Below are 16117 nucleotides of genomic sequence, written 5' to 3'. Positions count from 1 at the left end.
ATAAAAAGAAGAAGAAAAAACATGTAAGATAATCATATCTGACAGATTTACAACTGAATTAGTAATTTATATTGTATCTGACACCCTGCTGAGCTCTTCTGGAGCAAAGGGGGAAGGGAGGTGTCTCACTCTTCCCCCAGGAGGTTTGCTGAGTTTGGGAGGAAATCTAGACTGCATGCACAAGGACCCGAATGTGATAGAAGTCTGCCCTGCATGATGTTTGACCAGGTGACTTTGCGCTGCAATGTGCTCTCCCATCTTGTCCATGCTCCCTTCTGCCTGAGTCCCACTGCCCTTCTCACTCTGTCTTCCTCCAGGCCTTCTTGAACCTGTTCCTGGAGTAGTTGGTGTCTCTCCTTGCTGACCTGGGTCTTTGAGAGTTAGCCCAAGCCCGCTCTTACTGATGCCAAGGCCTCCACCAGAGCCTTTTGCCTTGGATGTGACTCTGCCTCCTCCACTGCCTTCCATTTACTTCCTGTCCTCACCACCAGACATCTTGAACCAAACATAATGCAAAAACTAAAATCACAACAGCTACAGTATTTGTCAGTGGATTTAGAGTAGGCCTAAATAAAACCCCATTTTTATTTTGTCTGATAATGTTCACTGTCACTGGACAACACTAGTTTGTGTGAATCCTTATCTTCATGTTAATGCACTATAGCCAATGTTGACACATCTCCCCTTTGATGTCTTAGTGCACCTTAGTGTAAGAATCTGAGCTTTACTGTTTGACCCTTAAGGTGGCCTCACTCACGCAAAGTCTTGTAGCCCACAATCATGTTCAAACTGGCTGGACAAGTTTGTTTGTTTTATTCTTGCTCTATGAACAAACTAATTTACAAGTGAGTACAATCCAGCTATGTTAGCTTTCCTCCCAAGACATCCCATTCAAAACACATACAGGTTTTACGCCAGTTAGTTTGCACACCATCTGTAGTCGAAAAAAACAGAGCCGTGGAAGGAGAAAAAATAACATTTATTAAATGGATTCACATTCATCAATAGAACAGGGAAAATAGGTCTACTAATATAAGTTGACATTATGAAAATTAATGAAGAGGTTAGACAACACATTCATGAACATAAAAAGCGTAGGACAACTGGGGAAAAGGTATGAAAAGATCCAATGTTATTTTCCACATACCCCATCAAATTTCCTTGTTTGGCAAACAAAGCAACACAGGAATTGAGTAGTAAACAAAGTAAAAACTCTTCTCTCCCTGGATCCACTTCAAAGTTCCCTTCAGTCCTATAACCTCTGCGGTTCTACTTGGAACAAATACAAAGCCTTTCTCTCTTTCCCTACAACAGGAACATACGACAAACTGAATGAAGATTTTTTAAAATATAGTGGCAACCTCAACACAGCCACCAATCTTCCCACAAACGCAAACAATGGAGATGAACAACAGCCTCAGGCCACCGTGGTTCCATGGGTGAGCGAGGGCCGATCACAGCTGCTTGTAGCTTTAATTTTGAATGTTGTCTTTTGGTTCCCAGGAGTTTTTCCACTTTGTCCCACTGTAAGACAGATAGAGAGACAGCATTACATTAGATTGCAAATATTACAAAGGCTTGGGCAATGAGTCAAAGAGCGATATATAGGGGTGGTGCGTGGCGTAGTAGTGAAAGCGGCTGCCCCATATAGAGGCTACAGTCCACAACGCAGGCGTCCCCGGTTCGAGTCCCGTGCCGGTCAGACCTTTCCTGCATGTCATTCCCCCTATCTCTGCCTCCCGCTTGCTATCTATCTCCCTATGAGATGTCAAATAAAGGAGAAAAAGTGTGAAAGTAATCTTACATTATTTATTTGTCACACCTGTGTGGCAGGTAACACTAACAGGAAGGACTGTCCAGTCTTTTTTTTGTATTTGTCTGAAATGCGTCTTGTAATCCCTTATGGGATGGACCACAGTGGTGACATTACACGAAAGTAAAAAAAATCATTAATTAATTCATTCATTATTACTGTTATATTGTTTGAAATTGACTGGAAAATGTACTATCCTGACACTAAAATATCAAATGACACATTGAGTCCTCTGATGTGTAGGCATTTGTAATCAGAGTACCTGGTAAAAAGAGCCACATTCTTATGTATACAACAGCCTAAAATTGAAGATGACACGAAAAATTTGTGTAGCCAGGTTAGATAAAATAGTCCATTATGTAACACAGTATGCATGTAGGACACAATGTACATAGTATGTACTATGTAGCGAGGCACCTACAAGGTGTAGACATTAAGTGCTAATGAAACTTAAATAAATCACTACAGTGGTTTACTAACCCCAACAGTCACAATGTCAAGCACACCAGATTGCTTATTAAATATTACATAGCACTTAAGACCAACTGCAGCGTTGCTAGTTATTTGGTGTAAGGGCTACTCAGTTAATCTGCTGTCATGTAAAGAACCTTATTGAGTGTAGTGAGGTTTTAATGGTAAACATCTCCACTGTCTTCAGAGCGTTGAGCCAGAAAGAACTGAAGCTCAATGCTCTGAGGATGGTGGGGATGGATCTGGACATTAGAGAGAGTGCAGAGAGTGCACCCACCCATGCCCCCATCACCCTGTGACTCCCCAAGTCTGCACTGAGTCTTTCTGTTTCCTGTGCACCATCATCACCCAGGACCTCCAGTGGGATCTTAACATCAGGTCCTTTACATAAAAGGCCCATCAGAGGATGTACTTCCTGAGGCATCTGAGGAAGCTCAACCTGCCAAAGGCAATGATGATGATCCCCTATACCGCCATCAATGAGTCCATCCTCTGCTGCTCCATCACCATCAGATGTTTCTTGTCTCTCTCTCCACTTAACTATATGGGCAGTGATGCCAAATAAATATACTTAAAAGAACAAAAATAAACAATAGTCAACTTTGAATAAGATACATACCATCCAGAGCAAGGATGCCACTGCACCAACACCTCCACACGGCCCTTAAAATATAAAGAAAAAGAGAATTTTTCTTTACGATGTCAAAGCACATTGGCTAATATAGGCTACATGCTGTTGTAAATGCAAACCTATGTCTAAGTGAAATCAGATAGTAAAGTGTAATAGTAGTCAGTGAGAATAACAGAGGAGTGTTGTGATTTGATATTTGTTTGTGCAGTCTGCTGTCCAGGGACACACAGGAGACAAGAGCTGCAGTGAAGCACAATAGGACAGCTCACACAAGCAGCAGCCTGGCTGTCCACCTCTGAAACTTATTTCTCTACACCGACCAGTCTTTCCAATCACACATAATTCATATAATATCATTATGTTCTTGCAGTTTCTATGTGTACATATTCCCCATATCTTCTGCAGCACTTAAGTCATAATAACTTTCCTCTGTATGATCGTTTTGTTTATTGTTTATTGTTTATTCAGGATCCCCATTAGCCGACGCACAAACGCCAGGCTAGTCTTCCTGGGGTCCTTTTCAAAATTTCCAAGTAAAATAATAATACACAGATCCAATTTCAATAAAAGAAAAAGAAAAAGTGAAAGAAAAAGAAAGTTCTCGTGTGTAGGGAGATGCCCTGTCTAAAGCAACTAGTCTGAGTGGTTATTTGCTATCACAGAATAACAGCTGGGAAACAGAAAGGAAAGTCAAAAATCAACAAGAATGATATACTGTATGTATTTCATTATAATAAGACATATAATACATTATTTCTTGTTATTGTTTATCATACATGCACTGTCTTGCCAGATACAGTCGTAACACAACACCAATTAAAGGGTAACTATGCAAGTCTGCTCGCTTTTCCACTGTTTTGGTTACACTCCTCTCGCCCATGTGCATCTTTTTACAACAAAGCCGCCAAAAAATCAATAAATGGAGCGGTGAATAACGTTACATAACATATACGATGTTACGTAACGTGTGTTTGTATAGTCTTAACCGTCTTAAAGAAAAGATTACGGGTTACGGAGTGCGTTTGTGTCACGGTGCCACAGAGACGAGAGTGGGACATTGGGGCGGCGAGTGAGAAACTACACTTGGTTTTCAGCCGTGAGATGACAGGTGAAGACAGACAGCCTACGTTGTCACTTGTAATAAGTCACAAGTCATGTAGTTAACTATCAAAATTACTCTGGAGCTTTTTAATTAAGGCAAAAATGTAGCATAGCTACGGGAGAAATCCTGCTTAGTTCCTCTTTAACATAGGTATTGAAAGGAAATGGAAACCCCTAAATTGATGGTGCCACAGAGATATTTTCGTTATCAGTCGTTTCAAATCTGCCTTGAAACATACCTCCCTGATTCTTTGTCTCAGTATTTTTTTGTAGGGGAAACTGCTTGAGCCTTGATGAACGGGACATTCTGAAATGAATAAAAAAAGGCAATGGTTTATTGACAGACATCTAAACAGACATTTTCTCTGACAAAGAGTTCAAAATCAAAACTGGATTGAGAAAAATGTCATTGATTTTATGGATTTGATTTTGGGCTATATAACTACATTTAGATTTGACTTTAAGTCCTTATGATGCTGGATGACATCAGCAGAACTGTCCCATCAAGGAGTTACAGGTGTTTAACTTCATGTTTACCCCTTAGTTTCCACTAAATAGTTTGCTATCATATGTTATGTTCCTTTGAAGAAATAATGGCCAATCAAACAATGATGCAAGTTATGGGCTGAGAAAAAGCTAGAATGAGACTCTTTTCACTGAAACAGTTTGACAAATATTCATATTGTGATAATAAGACTACTGATTACCCCAAACACATACATACCACTCATCTGCTTCATCCCTCTCTTTCTTCTGTTTTTCTGTGGATGCGTTTGACAAGAGGGGACAGGGGGAGTTGGGGAGGGAGACACAGGACAGGAGGAGACAGGAGGAGTTGGGGAGAGAGACACAGGACAGGAGGAGACAGGAGGAGTTGGGGAGAGAGACACAGGACAGGAGGAGACAGGAGGAGTTGGGGAGAGAGACACAGGACAGGAGGAGACAGGAGGAGTTGGGGAGAGAGACACAGGACAGGAGGAGACAGGAGGAGTTGGGGAGAGAGACACAGGACAGGAGGAGACAGGAGGAGTTGGGGAGAGAGACACAGGACAGGAGGAGACAGGAGGAGTTGGGGAGAGAGACACAGGACAGGAGGAGACAGGAGGAGTTGGGGAGAGAGACACAGGACAGGAGGAGACAGGAGGAGTTGGGGAGGGAGACACAGGACAGGAGGAGACAGGAGGAGTTGGGGAGAGAGAGACACAGGACAGGAGGAGACAGGAGGAGTCTCGGAGGTGGACATGGGAGGATCCTCTGAATTTGCTGCTGTACTCTCGCCCTCTGCAGTGTCTGGTACAGGTGCCGTTATCACTGTGGGGAAGAGGAAACTGTGATGTAGACTTTGGTATAAGCATTTTAATTTGCATAGGAAAATGCAACAAGTATTTGATTAGGGGTGTCCTCAACAACAGATTTGCCCATAGTCAACTAACTGTGGAATCATGTTATTTTTTCCCTCATAGATTCATGACCTCATTTGTGTCTTTTTATGCGCTGAAGAAACGAAACACTTGAATAAACAACTTCTTCAGTTGTCATAAGATTTGGTTATTCTCCATCCATCCTTTTTCCTGATCCCACTTATTAGACTGCATGCACAACATCACTGTCCATTTGACAGTGTAGCAATGACAAGTTAGAGTTTGTGCCATTAATTATGCCGCATAAAATGTCCCATTGTTGTGTGGCCATGATACATGTATCAGTGCTTGTATAGACGGTTCAGGGGTTGTGTGTCACAGCACCATGGACAGCTGTGTTTTTTTGTTGTTGCTGTTTGTGTGTGTGTGTGTGTGTGTGTGTGTGTGTGTGTGTGTGTGTGTGTGTGTGTGTGTGTGTGTGTGCGTGTGTGTGTGTGTGCGTGTGTGCGTGTGTGTGTGTGTGTGCGTGCTGTGCAATAGATGAAGAATGCATCTCGTAGTTATTGTAAATAAAACTTTAGGCCCAAATTTAGAGTGTGGGAGCAAGCAAGAGAGAGAGAGTGAGAAAGACGGGTGTGTGAGCTCGAGAGAGAGACAGGTGGTATCAGTGTTCGAGCACTCAATGTGATGTTTCCATCCGAACAGTCTTGCCTATATTATAAGAAAACAAAGAAATGATGTGTAAAATCAGATGTTCAGCTTCAGTTTCAACTTCTGATATGTTACCTTAGTGATATTTCCCATTACATATGACAATTCTATGATTTGAAAATCATACCAGTCTGTTTGTGTTCACATGATTGTACACAGTGCATCTACTGTTTTGTAAACATGGTTGTAGTCCTAATATTTTTGAAATTTATCTGGACATACATAATGGTTGCGGTTGGAAATTTGCAAAGAGGAAGGGACACTTGGCCTTGACAGAGTTCTACATTCTTCAATTCAATTTTTACATGGCAGTTAGTGTGCTTATGTTGGTTAGCGCAGCCCTCAGTGACCAGACACATCAGCATACATGCATGACACTGTCAGGGGGTAGGAGATAGAAAACATCTCTACAAAACAGAAAATGCCTATTTTTTGTCATTCTTTTAACAGTAGATCTGTTTAAACATTGCAGAGTAATGCAACAGTCAGGAACAGCCACAGTGACCTGTTAAATGGCTGCACACCTCCAACCTCTAAGTAAGGTAGCAAACCTTATTGATTGTTGTTTATTAATGATTTTAGCTTGATGTTCTTTTCTAAAAAGTGTCCTTGAGTGGCTTGAAAGGAGCTTTTCAAGAAAATATTTTACTATTATTATTGTTATTTACTCTTTTCCCATCCCTTCTGATTAGCAAATGTTGCCAAATTCATGATTTAGCAAATTACTCCAAGACCATATTGTCAATCAACTATTCTTATTCTCACCACTAAATAACATTTGATTCCTATGACTATTGATGCCATTCTGTTGCTGCTGTTTGGGCCACACACTTTCAGTTTACAATTGTAACATCAAACTAATCATTTAAAAGGACACAAAAAACAACTGATGGGGCAGTGGAGAAGTAATGTAATCAGTGTCTCCCTGAACACTTTCATGTGTTTGAGTTATTGCACATTTATATACATTACCATTGAGAAGTCTCTCATAAATACGTTCCATGGCTTGGATGGAAGCTTTCACAATCTCATTCTCACTGTACCATGGACACAGCCACTCTGACACAAAGCCCCTTCCTTTTTTTTTTCCTAGGAAGAGGATGGGGTGCCTCTCCAAAAGTTCCCACTTGTGGAGCTGGAAGACACAAGACACAAAATCATGCAATTAATTGGATTACATAAATATACATATATATGCAGAAAAGTTGATGTTTTATGCATTGTTATTTTGACAGATCCACGATTCTTTAAAGGTTAGAGTTAAAGCAGAAGTCAGTGATCCGGTCGTTTTAGCTAATGCTGTGTTCAAGGCAGGCTTTTGAAACCGTAAGTTACAGCTTCAAGTCACAACTTACGACTTTGTAGCGTTCCAGGCAACCCGCAACTCCTGGTTTTCCGACCTGTTGCCTGTGAAAGTCACTATAACGGCCACTCGTAACTTCCGACCCGTGAACTCGTACCAGATCGAACTGGTATGACTTCACAGGTCAGAAAATCACGAGTTATGGGTTGCCTTGAACGCACCATAACTTCTTGTCAGCCGATGGATTTAGCAGCCCCCGCCCTCGTCAGACATCTATTGGTCCTCGTGCTACGTCACCACATTCAGGCGCATCACTTGGCTGCACACACAGCCCTTCATGCCGTTCTCTCTCCTTATTGGATAACACTTGTATCCCACAAGGAAAGTTTTCTCCTGGTTTACAGCAGAGCAGTGACTGACAGACCCGTGTTTTGGCCCAAACCCTCTATGTAAGTGATTGCTGACGGAAAATAGGACTATTTAGGACTTATATTAACAAAAACATTCTGCTGACTTACGCTATAAGTAGCTACTGCTACAAATGAACTGTTTCTGAATACAGTAGCAATGTCCGAAATGGCAAATGGCAGCTCCCTAGCTCTTTTTGAACTGCACGCAGACATAACAATGCAAAGATTTGTATGTGTCCCTGGATAGTAGTCTAAAGTCTGACCAAATATTATGCAACGCAACAAAGCAGTTTAAGAACGGTGCACAGGGGCGTTGCAGCAGTGTGAATGATCCTGTTGCATCTCGACTCATGCCGGCTCACGTTTTAAACCTGTTCAATTGCAGGTAGAGTGTGCAGACTGTCTCAAACTTTGTAACTGCACACCAAAGCAGCTCCCATAGAAAAATATTTTTGCATAAATAAACATTATGTCTGCTTGAGCTACTGTGGTGTGCTTGATGTGACGTCACATAAACTAGTCTCAACTCTGTGCCACAGTGAACTGTACAGTTGCAAGGCTTTGTAAGGGCATTGAGTTGCAAGAGGGTGCACATAGTTGAAGTTGTTGTCTTGTGAATCTATGGTCTGAACTGGCCTTAAAGCAGCTATATAGTTTTTCAACCTTAAACAATGTGAATGTTTCTAAACTCAATGAAGTGGTAGAAAATTGTTAATAACAATGGTGCAGTCGCTACAGCCTGAGCGGGGTCGCATCAGCTGAAACTGCACTCTGTAACTTCCCTGCACAGGTCGGAAACCGTGGTGAGCTCCAGAGACTGAGCTCAAGCCCGGTCCCCCCTGCTCCTCTCAGTCACAGACCAGCGCCCTGTGCTGGGCTGCACGGCAAAGGTGGCAGCACCAGTAACAAATTCACATAATGTGCTTCTCTGGGAATGACACAGTAGCAGACAGATGCTCCTCTCAACCAGTGCCAGTGGCTACCGCGAATCCGACGTACGTGTCTCTCTTGTTCAGTGTACTCTGCCTCTTACACAATATTCTTGAATTGAACTGTCCACATAAAAGATTGTGGTCAGGTTTATGTTGATTTAGTTGAAAAATAAAATGCCCAAAAGAAAATATAAACCAGGGGTGGAGTAGATGAAACTGACATGGAATAACAAACATTTAAAAGCATTTGAAAGAAAAACTTACCAGTAAATGTGATGAATCATATGTTTCATTTAAGCTGCAGTTTTTCTTCTGCCGCTCTTTCCACCCAGTTGTAATTTTTTCTTTTTTCTTTTGCAGCTTCTCTTTCAGGGGCTGCTTTGCACCACAGTGGTGGCAAGTCTTGCTTGCCACGCCAATTGTCTCCTCACACAACACACATTTTTTTTGAGTTGGCATCTGGAGAAGAAACATAAATTAATAATTGGAACACTGCAGGGAGTGTCATCAACCTTATAAAACTGGTCAACACAGCAACCCAATGTGCTGGTTTTCAATGCGTTTAGTAGGCTAATATTAAGGACCTGGTCCTCCCTATTCATTTTATGAACTCAATAAATTAAAAGTTGTGGTAGCCCTAAGAAACTGAGCTCTAGTGGACATAATAAATCAAATGTCAGAATAATCATATAACCAACCAATATGCAACAGATAGCCTACCATTATCTGAAAAGAATGCACACATAGTCACAAGAAGCTGAATGGTGTCAGATGTTGCAAAAACTCCTTTGATTCTCCATCAGATTTAAGCTATTGTGATTATGGAAAATCATTTATTAATGTTACTGTTGTTGTTTTGTTTTTAACATATGTGACTAAACGTGATGCCTAGACATCATCACAGAGGTTGATATTATGCACAGTCACAGTCAGTCTGTTTAACTACCATCTTTACCTCTCATAGGCCTGAAATTTTCCACCTTAATTTTTTACAGGCATGGTGCCGATTTAGATTCATGTAACAATAATTAGCTGCCTCTTCACTGCTGTCAATATAGCGATCAAGTCGACATTTATGCTCCAGCTTCACATAATCATCGCCAAAATAAATAAAACAATAATTAAGTGTCCATTTAAACATAATAATACGTTTGTAAAATAAATAACATGGTAGGCTATATTATAATATTGTGTCAGAAAATCGACAGTTATCTACTCCTCGTCCCTTACCGTCACACGCACCGTCGTCTATAAAACATTTGTCGAAAAATATTTCGTCTAATACGAGGGATTAACGCACACATTTATAGTTTTGCACACAGTTGTGTAGTTTCATGAAAAGTCACGGTGTCCGTGCTAACTATTAGCCGGACTCAGTCGGTAAACAAATTACTTAATTAAGTATAGGCTACTAATCTCAGTTGAAACATCATTAAAACACAATAACAATGACAACCCGCAAGGACTAGTCGCACTCACAACATAGTCTTTTGTTATAAAATTAATTAATTAATAATTACTGACTACTTACCTTGGTTAGCTCATTAAGGTCGGCTACCAAATAAATCATCTGCTTTCGGTTCTGCTCGGTAAAAGTATCTGTCCGCATGTCACCGATAGGGGGTGCTTTTTGGAAACGCCAGGGCGGTGGTAAAACGCTCCAATGGGTCGTATTCGAGTGTATGGACAAACGGCATTATGGGGCGTATGAGTTGGAGGACTTGTTGCCTGGATTTGCTCCTTTGTGTGGACATACAAACAACAAAGAGTTGATAATGAATAGAATAAGATCTGACTCATGACTCTATCTTTTTAAAATGTCAAAATCCGCCTACTAAAGTAAAAACACAACACAGTGGAGGTTGAATGTAAAAGTATCAGACGAATAAAGTTTCCTGAGTGAAGCTGGTGAAGAGTCGGTGAAGTTATAATTCATCCTCAGGGTGTGTGAATGTCTCCTGGTGAAGCCTCCACACATGTCAAGAAGACGTTTCACACAGCAGAAAGTTTTTATATATAAAAATCAGTGACAGTAAACTGCAGCGAGGAGAAGAAAATAAAACACTTGAACTGATCCAGTTTTTTTCTGGGAGAGGCAAAAGAGACACAACGGGCCCATGAGTTGTTTTTGTCAGGACGAGACAGAAGCTCAAAGTTCAGACTGTGAGAAACAAACTTGAACTTGTCGAGTCGAGTTCAACATCTGCAGTGGCGAAAAGTAAAAACACATCGAGACTCAAGAACATCGTCTAAACTGCTTTTCTTTTTTTTTCCTCTGATGGACTGTGAGGAAGTGAAGCAGCAGCTTTTGACGGCCAAAGCATCTTATTAAACTTCCATTAGTCTCCATTATCTCATCATTATCTCTTATCATCACGGCTACATGTGGCGGCGGGGGGAGGAGGGAGGGGGAGGGGGAGGGGAGGGTGTTAATTGTGGAGTGAGTGTGTCTTTAAAAAGTGGAGGACGTGTATTTTTAGGTCAGCGGTGATTATGAGCAGCGGGGAGCAGGTGTTGGCGTTTTTCAAAAACGAAGCTGTCTAATTTTAGGGAAGTGAACTCATCACGGCATCACAACATTTGACTGAGAGACGCTGCAGGTCTGGGATCTGTGTGAAGGTACAACTCTCTTTGTTCTTTATGCCTCCGAATGTCTGAACATTGTTGGTCTTTGTCGTTTCACACCAGCTGTGATGTTTCTTTTCTGATTCGTCTTTAATGTCGCTAACGACGGCTAATTGATCGGTTGGTTAAGCAAGAATTTACCGATACGACAGGAAGAGAGTTTGAGTTTTCGTCTCTGCAACATCACATCTATCCAATCAGCGTTGTAGCTTCTCCTGAACTTAAAGGGATAGTTCAACATTTTGGCAAATTGACCCATTGTCGGTGCAAGCTATTTTTAGAACGGCGGAGCAGAGCAGTGAGCTGCTCAGAGCTACGCTACGGAGGCTCATTATGGGATTTCTTGGTTTCCCTCATCAAACTCATCAAATACACAATCCAACAACTCCACAACGCTCTGGTGGACAAGTTGTGACCTGCACATTCACCACGCTATGAGATAATAACACAACGTTACCAGACAGAGTTGTTTTAGAGGGAAATACATGCAAAACCGCTGATGCGCGTTGCCTTCAGGGGCAGTTTTTCATCAAGCAGTCTCTGTATTTACCTGCTCTGAGCAGCTCACGGCTCTGCTCCGCCGTTCTAAAAATAGCTTGCACCGACAATTAAAGGTAACGAACCTACTGTTATGACTATAGGGATTATGGCAATGGGCCAATTTGACAAAATGTTGAACTATCCCTTTAAGTTTAACCCTTTTGTTTTTTCGATTCCTGTTAGCTTGTCCAAAAGTAAAGAAGAGCTAGATTTGTGACGAACGTGGCAAAATCTTTGTTGGACACATACACACCCACATCTATTAATCAACAGGACTGTGTAACAATACTGAACAGGATATACTTCATTGTCCATGTGAGGACATTTGTCAGGACTCAAGTGCCTTCATTCGTTCATTCATTTGTTCATTGGTGAAAGAAGAACTTGTAACATTTTGGGGCAGATAGTTACTAAGAACTTGTATTTCCTGTCTGGTGTTTCGCTGTCTGCCGCTGGCCTTGGTGCAGCCCTGTGCTCTCTCCACGGTCCACCTCTCCGGAAAAATGATTTTGAAGGATTTTACACTTTATCTTTGTGCAGCTTGGTCAGTCTGGCGTGTTGTTGGTGCAGTAGAACAAGTATCATTAAAGCAGACGGTGCAGTGTCTCAGAGTCTGCAGCCACTTCTCCAAGTGAACAACAGCAGCAGCAACAAGACGAAGTGATGTAAACAAACACTTTGACACAAACCAGAGGAGTTGTGATGCTTTTCTCTCCACTCGTTGGTTTCATTTCATCTTCACTGTTTGATCTGTGATGTGTCAATGAAAACCGTGACCCTGAAACAATCTCCTAGAGCCGAGGTGAAGCCTTCAAACATCTTCACTCTATATTATCACCAAGTCTTTAATTAACACTACGTTAGCGTGTCAGCGTCTCGACCTTGATGTCGTGTCTAAGAGGCTCCTCGCTCTCTTTCACAATAAAAATAGCTTCTTCTTATGTAAATCTGTGTGTGTGTTTATAGAGATGTAAGAGCAGAGTGAAGATGTTGTGGTGTGAAAACCTCCGACCGTTTTCTGAAGGTGAGTGTTGTGTTGTGTTGTTGCGTGGCGGCGTCTCGCTGTGTCGGGTTTCTGTCGGCGAGTGTGAGTCGGCACCATCGCTGATCCTGTCAGCGCCGAGCGAGAGTGAGAGCAGGAGGGAGCTCAACGCCCTCGGGCAGCGTGCTCACTGAATCAGCTGGAGTGTGTGTGTGTGTGTGTGTGTGTGTGAGTGAGTGTGAGAGTGTGTTTCTGTGTAAGTATTCCTGTGCTAATATCTTAGTGTGTTAGTGTTGAAATATCCCCCGAGGCCCCGATGACTGGCTGCATCACAGAGCTGTGAAATGGAGAGAGGCCACAGCTGTGTGTATGTGTATGTGTGTATGTGTGTGTGTGTGTATGTGTGTGTGTGTTGTGTGTGTATGTGTGTGTATGTGTGTTGTGTGTGAAGAAGCGATGACACAGCTGGTGTGACGCTCTCCCACCTGTGAATTGCAGAGTTCAAGTCTCTCTGCGGTGATGGAGGACCGAACACCGTGTCCAGACGGACTTCACAGTTTACACCACACGCTCCTCTAAAGTCTTATGTGGATTTAGTGGAGGCTTTTATTGTGAAGGTTGAATAGTTTATGTTATAAACACTTCAAATAGTCAAGCTGCTCCAATTGTATTTAATTTATGTGATGCAAATTTATCTGTTAGAGCTTGTTTTTTATTCACATTTGCCAATACGTTTGTGTATTAGGTTATTCAGCAACACTGTTCATGGTTTCATATAATAACCTCACATATTTTGTCTCTATTTGATCATCAAAAGTGTATCTCTTTGTATAATGTTTGATATTTGTAACATAGTGCAGAGTTAATCTGGGTCAAATACTCATGAATACAGAAATTCACAGTAGCTGAAGGTAATATTTGACTTTATTTCTGCAGTTTAATGCTTCTTTATTTTCTTATTTTTTAATATGTAGTCAGATCACGACACAAAATCACACTCACCCACAAATACACAAAGTAACATCAAAGCCACAAAGCTTTTATCATGAATAATAAAAAATAATAATAAAGAAGAAAAAACAAGAGTATTCATAAGAGGAAAAATAATAGTATAAAAGAACCTGCTTTTGTTTATAGGCACAAACAAAAATCAGGTCATCTCCACATGGCAAGTTAATACAAGGAAGTTCTGAGAAAATAAAAGTACATTGACATTTATTGTATGAAGATAGCGTCTATATGTCCATGTTGACATGTTTGGAAAACTGTTGAAAAAATCTGGACAAACTTTCTTTTTTATTGACTAGTTTGTGTTGTTTTGTCGTTGGTGAAGGATTTCCACTGCAGTACCTCATGTGGCCACTGGGGCCGAAACTCGGCCACGCCTCCACCAGCTTGTTTTATCTGGTTGCTGTCAGATTACTTTAGGGTTTCAAGTTACTTTTCAAGTTACATCAGTTTATTTGCTGTTGGTTTCCATGGAGATTCAACACACGGTCCCAACAAGTAGGCTACTGAAATACGGAATATGTCCCCATAATTTCCTATGCAGGATTATTAAAGTATCCAACTAACTAAGTGTGTAAAACCTGACGAGGTGTAAAAGTTCTGGCAGGGACAAAGTTCACTGACTGACTGACTCTTCTCAGACTTGCGGGTTAACACTGGAAAGTATACAATAAAAACGTATGTGTGTGTGTGTGTGTGTGTGTGTGTGTGCAGGAGTGGGAGTTTAATTTTATTTCATTTTCTGCAGAACTCATTTCGTTTTGCGAGAAACTGTAATTTCAGTGTCACTTCTTGATAAATGACAAGTTGTGTATGAGACATTTCCTGAAGCGATACACTGGATCATCTGTTTGTTTCTTTGTTTGTTTGTTTATTTCTCTGTTGTTGACTGAGTGAGAGTTAATTCTCCCCCGGTGAACGGTGAACAGACCGCGGCCACATACGGTAAAGAGACTGAAAGCACAGGAATAGTTTTTGGCAGGCGAGATGCTCTAATTTCGCCGGTCGGTCTCAGACTTTCACTGCGCCTACGTGTTCTGACTCAGCCCCGAACAAACTAAAACTCACTAAACTTCTTTCTCCTGAGTTTCTGACTTTGTGAGTGTGTGCAGCTTGAAGGCGTGAGGCCACTGGGAGCTGCCCAGTCCAACCACCATCTGCTGCTCCGCGCTCAGACCCCCAACCTCCATGACGCTGCTTTTTGAGATGAGAGATGATTAACGAGGGTTTTTAGGAACTTCACTTCATAAAGTCTGAAGTTTGACTCACACAGGAAACTATTTAATTAGATATCGATCAGCCGCAGCTTTTCTTGTCTATCAATCTCAGTCAGACTCTTTCAAACAGTCTGGAAGAAACACAAGGGACGTTACGGAAATTAATAATTTAATAATGACAATATGAGAAAGACAATGACTCATAGCTGCGCCGGGGTAATAATCTGCTGCAGAGCTGAGGCAGCTCCTGACTTGCCAGAGAAATATTGTCCAGAGATTCTTTTTTATTTTTATTTTTTTTTGGGTGTTTTACACGTAGAACAGATTATCTAACAGTTTCCCTTTGGAAGTAATCTCTTCTCTGTTTTTTATTTAAACTCATAAAACTCATAATCCAGGTTACATCCAGGTTAAGGGATTAGGAATGACCCAGTAAAACAGGCAGACGATTTCAACTACAAAAAAAAACCTTAAAAAGCCTTTAAACAACATGTTTGAGCTGTTCGTGGAAAAGACAAATGAAAGGGGAAGTAAAAACATGCTAAAGGTTGTTCTTGGTAGAATCTGTCCCTGTTAGTTTAGCCGGGTGTGTCCTGCTCTTGGCCCAGCTCAGCTCCACTTCTCACTGGGCCTGAACATTAAAACCCAACGCGGTCCGACCAACGGACTCATTAGCGCTAATTCTCCATCTGAACCAGCGTGTCCGCATGTCGGCCCAGTGATACGCCAAATACAAACCATAGTTATCCAAACAACAGAGGAGGGGAACAGAGAGACAGACAGACAGGAGAGGGACAGCACAGTGATACAAATATCAAGTCATTAGGGCGGCTAATTGGGAAGAACATGATATATATCCTATATTGCCATTCAATTAAAAATATATATTACAATATTACTTTTGGTCCATATTGCCCAGCCCTATTTGAATAGCCAGAAACGTTTGTAACAACACCCGAAAAAGTCACTAGATTTGTTGCTAGTTGCTATTGACAAGAAAAGTCGTCAAGAG

The 16117-nt window shown here is 41.4% G+C and overlaps 1 long non-coding RNA gene across 1 annotated transcript; it reads right to left on the bottom strand.

The window, feature by feature from the left end:
- Positions 1-1105: 1105 nt before the first annotated feature.
- LOC146968474 (uncharacterized) lies at positions 1106-4329 on the bottom strand. Its single transcript, XR_015034255.1, has 3 exons — positions 4256-4329; positions 2904-2947; positions 1106-1524 (listed from the first exon to the last, which is right to left on the bottom strand). It is a non-coding gene; the product is annotated as an uncharacterized LOC146968474 (long non-coding RNA).
- Between the last annotated feature and the right edge of the window lie 11788 nt (positions 4330-16117).

The sequence above is a fragment of the Trachurus japonicus genome, chromosome 18, assembly GCF_045865225.1.
Source record: "Trachurus japonicus isolate A0001 chromosome 18, Traja_1.0".
In the NCBI taxonomy this organism is placed as follows: domain Eukaryota; kingdom Metazoa; phylum Chordata; class Actinopteri; order Carangiformes; family Carangidae; genus Trachurus; species Trachurus japonicus.
The sequence above is the reverse complement of the archived record's forward strand: the minus strand, read 5'-3'. Positions and strand labels throughout refer to the sequence as shown.